The sequence below is a fragment of the Apteryx mantelli genome, chromosome 24, assembly GCF_036417845.1.
Source record: "Apteryx mantelli isolate bAptMan1 chromosome 24, bAptMan1.hap1, whole genome shotgun sequence".
NCBI classification, from domain to species: Eukaryota; Metazoa; Chordata; class Aves; order Apterygiformes; family Apterygidae; genus Apteryx; species Apteryx mantelli.
Window position 1 is genome coordinate 7761978 of NC_090001.1, and position 5715 is coordinate 7767692.

Consider the following 5715-nt stretch of genomic DNA (forward strand, 5'->3'; position numbering starts at 1 on the left):
TGTGGAGGAAAAAGGATGAGCAGGGAGGCACTGCGGGGCGGAACATGGGAAGGTCGTAACGGGCGGAGCACTGCTGCCGGAAAAGAAGGCGGGGCTTTACAGCATTATAAAAGAGCAGGACGCGCTTCATTAAACGCCATTTTGCCACTCCTCATATTGGTGTCTGTGTGGTGATGGTCCGGGGTCTGGGGGTAGGCCCCGTGCCTCCTCGGTAAGAACGAGAACGGTAACAAGTGGTGACCCCGACGTGATACCGAGGAGGCGGCTCGGCCGGCGCAGGCGCCGGGAGCGTGAGGAAGGGATCTGGATCCGGAACCATGGAGGCCATATGTAAGGTAGTGATGGCCTGCGCCAAGGAATGGCGGGCGCCGCTGAAGGTGAGCGCGATACGAGCGTGTGTAGAGAGGCTCGTAAAGGAGGGAGCGATTACTTCTCCTATGGAGATTCTGCGGGAGGAACTGTGGCTGCAATGCACAGCAGCGCTGGCGGAGTCCCCGATGAACGGGGGATCCGCGAGGGATTTAAAGGTGTGGGGGCTGATAAGAATGCTCCTGCGGAGCGCGAGGGAGGCCCCGGCGAAAGAACGGGAGAGTGGGGGCGGGGAGGTTCCAGTGATCCTACCGGTGGAATCCCAGAAGCCGCCTCCGGTGTATCCCTGGCAAGATCTTGCACAAGACAGAGAGGGATGGGGGGTCGACGGGACCGAACCCGAGGATTGCGTGCCTGGTGCAGTTTTGAGGAAGACGCTTAGTGAGGAAGATAGGACCCTGCTGCCGTGGGCCCCGGCAGAGGAGGGTGCTGTAGGCGGGGAGAGTCAGGCACTGCAGCGAGGGAGGAAGGGTAACGGCCAATCAGAGCGGAGAGACCAGAGTTCGACCTTGAAAGGAGGGAGGAAGGTTCGGGTGAGATTGCCGGTTGAGGAGGAGAGCGGAGAAGATAGCAGCGACGAGGAAGGCGGGGGCTTGCGAGAAGTTACGCGCAGGCTGCGGGAGTGTGCAATAGGAGAGACACAGCCGAAAGGGAAGCCGAAGGGCGGAGAAGAAGTAACAACATCCCCGGTCGACACCCTATTGCGTGCATTAGAGGAAATAAGGCGGGAGGTCGAAAAACAGAGGGACCTGCTCAGCGGAGCAAAAAGGGAAGCGGCCCCTGCCAAGTCCATACCACTCACTGACTGGCAGCTAATAGCCGATTCATGTGCCCCTCAGGGCTTACGTTTCGAGCAAGTGCCGCAAGTCTGCCCCGTAAGGGCAGTACCGGGGGAAGGGGTCCAGTGGGTGGCGCTCAAGCCCGAGATAGTACAGAGTCTGATGACCTCGGTGAAAGAGAACGGGCTGAAACATCAGCAAACCCAGATGTTGTTGGATAGTGAGCATGCCCAGGCGTGTACGCCTTACGACCTACGGCAGCTGGCGAGGGCGATACTGTCACCCACGCATTGGATGCTGTGGAAGGAGGCATGGCAAGGCCGTTGTGCCACCCCAGCTGCAGCTGCCGCCGGGAACCCGAACCACCACCTAGCAGGTACCACACTGGATCGCTTGGTGGGGCGAGGTGCAAACCTCGCATCCCCGAACCAGCAAGCGACAGCGCTCAGAGGCCGGGAGGTCATGGCCACAACAGAGGCTTCGCGGGCCGTGTATGAAGAACTCGGGAAGCTAGTAAAGGTAGAGCCACCCTGGACAAAGATAAAACAGACACACGCAGAGAGCTTCACTGAATTCTGTGACAGGCTCCAGCGGGCCATTGCAGAGTCAGACTTGCCCCCTGAGGCCCAGGGTCCGGTCATGATGGAGTGCCTCTGGCAGCAGAGTGACGCCATGACGCAGGACATCCTGAAAACGATCCCTAAAGGAACACCACTTTCGGTTGTCATCCGCACGGTACTGCAAAAACAGAATCAGGGAACAGCAGCAGCGCAGGCTCTTGTCACGGCGGTGGACCAGATGAGAAAGGGACCACAGCGTTGCTTCTCTTGTGGATATCACAGGGAAGAGGGTATGCTGCGGTAAAACGGGAGGAGCAGATAAGATGGGTTCCAATGAAATGCATAAGACCTGACCTAAATGCACGTACGGGAGGGTCTGGGGTGTAGCTAATCATTCTTGGTGAGATTCCATCCTGAACAGGGCGACGCCAGATGGGATGCTGCTGCATGGCTGCATTGATGTTTATCGCCGGCTTCATGATTCCGGGGACCGCAGAGTCATACTGGACGAGATGAGCACAGGCGCACAGAGCAGCTCACTACTGCATCCCATTCAACCCCGAGGCGGGGCCGACAGAGACTTTCCTGACGGGGAACAAGTCAACACAGGGGCGTGGATCTTGTCATGGTTTGATTAGAAATGGCTTATAACACTAGGCTTGATAGCACTCACAGTAGTAATAGCGATATGCTGCGGCTTGCTAATTCTGAATTATTGCTTACGGCATGTACGGCTTAACTGCTTGATAGACATGAGCATAGAGTATATCAATTAATAGTACAGGAAAAAGAGGTTCTAGAAAGGGGGGGAGATGTGGTGGATCTTGGGAAACTGCATAGACAAGATATTTGCATGAGAAGCGGTAGACTAGGCGTAGCGGAAGATCACACGGTGTGACGCGCAGCCTAGGGGTGAAAACGAAGTGCACCTGTATGTAAGCTTGCACGCAGCCCACAATAAACGCCATTAGACGAATGGCTAACTAACCTGTTTGGCAATCTACCACAGTGGCTAATAGGACTGCTCGCTGAAGGCTTGCGCATTTTGCTAATCCTCATAATTATAGGCTTATGCTTGTGTGTAATACTGAGCTGCGTTAAGAAAGCCTTGCTGAAAGTAGCGGGCCGAGTCTGGATTGCTCGACAACAAGAAGGAGAACTTCTGGAGGAATGGCTGGGCTTTGGGGGGGGATATAGTCTGTTGGAAATGAGCAATCCCGCCTATGCCTTTAAGGTTTTCCCTGAGCGACGAAGACAAGGACATCGCCTGCGTTAAGAATCGGGAAAAGGGGAAGCAGCACACAGCTCTGATCTCGAAGCTAGTAACGCAAGTAACCACCCGACGGCGGTCCCGTCGCGGCACACCGCACATACAGTAACCTTGAGCAGTAGCAGCAGTGCTACCAACGCAAGCTTCCGCCCAGCGGCCTGCTGTAGGTCTGCCATGCGATCAATGACGTCCGCCGTTGCTGTCGTCCAGCTGCCGGAATAAGATGGGCTCACTTTCGCTTGTTTCGTTGCGTCCCGCTCGATATAACGAAACAACGTTGATGGGAGAGGGGGAGATGTGGAGGAAAAAGGATGAGCAGGGAGGCACTGCGGGGCGGAACATGGGAAGGTCGTAACGGGCAGAGCACTGCTGCCGGAAAAGAAGGCGGGGCTTTACAGCATTATAAAAGAGCAGGACGCGCTTCATTAAACGCCATTTTGCCACTCCTCATATTGGTGTCTGTGTGGTGATGGTCCGGGGTCTGGGGGTAGGCCCCGTGCCTCCTCGGTAAGAACGAGAACGGTAACAGCTGAGGGGCTGGCAGTAAAAGCAGTTGTGGGAGGAGGAATTTGCAGCACAGCAGAGGTACCAGGAGGTGAACCCACACCCCAAGTCACCCAGGGAAGCCAGGCCCATTTATGGAAGCCTTCACATCCGTACAAAGCCTCATCTCATCCACTTGTAGCTGCTTTCACAGAGGGCTCACGATGTTGGCAAAGACATTGACAGCTACAGGGACACATCCGGGCACCCTGCCTCCAACCTCAGGGGCTCTAGGACTGCACTGGGAACCTCCATGAGTGCAGCAAGCTAGAAAGAAAGAAAGAATCAGAGTGTTAATGTCAGTTCTGCTGGCCTTACACAGTCAAGGGCAAATGTCTCCCCTCTGTGCTGAGCTGTATTGGTGAGAGCACAGCCAGCAGGGCCACCAAGATATTCTACCCCTCTTTTTGGCACAGGGGAGACCATGTCTGTACAACGAGTCCCTTTTGGGCTCTCCCGTTCTGCAAAGGCACTAACACACAGCGAGGAGTCCAGCACAGGGACACCAAGATGGTCAGGGGCTGGAGCGTGGGGCATATAAGGAGAGGCTGGGAGAGCTCAGTTGGTTCAGCCTAGACAAGAGAAGGCCAAGGGGGATCTTCCTGCTGTGCACAGCTCCCTTATGGAGGGCACAGGGAAGACGGAGATGGATTTTCTTGGAGGTGCACACTACTAGCATGAGAGGCAACAGGGACAAATTGGATAATTGGAAATTCTTCTTAGATGTTCAGAGCAAACCTTTTTGTCCATGAGGGTGTCCGGACTGTGGCACAGGGATCCAGAGAGGTTCTCAGATCTCCGTCCTTGGAGACAATCAAAACTTCACTGGAAAAGGCCCCAAGATAACTAATTTCCTGGGACCTGCCTTCAGCAGGGTGTTGCACCCCCACCTCCAGATGTCTCCTCCACTGCAGGCTCAAGGGATCTGCTATTAGGGATTGGAATGGATTAGGGTCTGGGATGGGAAGATGCAATGAGGGTCCAGCTTCAACAGAAAGCCTTTAAGGAGGGAGAAGATAAAAATCCCAAAGACTCAGGGAAGCATCAAGACCTTCAGAAACTGCAAGCCTGGACCTCAGCTGACAGAAACCACCAGACTGCGAGCATCCCTGGCTCACACCGGGATGCTCCAAGGAGGGAACACGGTCACCAACAGTCCTCACCCAGCTCTCCTTGAAGGACACTGTGACGGCGGGCTGGGCTCTGGGAGCAGAGCACTGCTCTCTCCAGATACCTCCTCCCATGCTGAGCAGCAAAACACTGGGGCCACCACCCGGCTCCACCACAGGGCATCTTGCCCTGTAACACGCCTCTACCCCCACACCTCACAGAGGGTTGGAAGCCAACACATGCCCCTGCATCAGCACCACACAGGGCACAGCACCACACAGGGCAGTAGGCAGGGCACCCCCAAGCACCCCAACACACAGAAAGACCAACTCTCCAGCCCTTCCATTCCCTTCCAGTCCTCCAAGGCCTTGCAACTCCACTTCCTCTGAACATCCACTCACAGCCCAAGGCCTGCTTACTTCCCACCTCCAGGAAGCAGAGAGCAAGTGCTCTCACAGCAGCTCATCACGCCAGCTCTTGCCTCTCACTTGTGCCTCAACTTCCCTGAAAAAGAAATCTCTTGGAAAATGTGGCCCACACCTTTTTTGGGGGGTGACATTCCTTCTGTCTCCTCCAACAGCCTTTGCACCCATTCTCCAGTGACTGCATACGTGGTCAGAAAACCAGAGACCTCAAACGTGTTACAGTTCCAAATGTGTCATAAAAGCAGGTGGACACCTCAAAGACAGACACAGCATTCAGACCTGGCAGGAAAATCTCACAAGCTCCCTGCTGTTTTGGCAGGGGCAATTCTTAAAGCACTCACACCCTGGCAATAAGAGATTACTAACACCACTGCTCACAACAGCACTACATTCATTTAGCAGCCTCAAAAGTCTACTTGGACTCCCGAGCTGACCAGGAGGAGGCTGCAAGCTTCTGCTTAGCAAGTTGTGGAGAGTCAAGCTCCATGTCCATGTTCACCAGAGAACATCATCTGCATTTGAAATGTAGCAGTACTAACTCATGATGACAGAGTGGAATAAAATTTGTGCCAGATGATGTGGAACATCTACTTCTGCATTTCTGTACTGCTGTAGAGCTCTGCAGGGGTCAATCCCTCCTCTGAGCACATGCAACAAAC

At 54.7% G+C, this 5715-nt stretch overlaps 1 long non-coding RNA gene across 1 annotated transcript; it reads left to right on the forward strand.

The window, feature by feature from the left end:
- The first annotated feature begins 836 nt into the window (after positions 1 to 836).
- Positions 837 to 2206, forward strand: LOC106484020 (uncharacterized). The gene is made up of 3 exons (XR_010886298.1): positions 837 to 1100; positions 1608 to 1998; positions 2130 to 2206. It is a non-coding gene; the product is annotated as an uncharacterized lncRNA (long non-coding RNA).
- The last annotated feature ends 3509 nt before the right edge of the window (positions 2207 to 5715 follow it).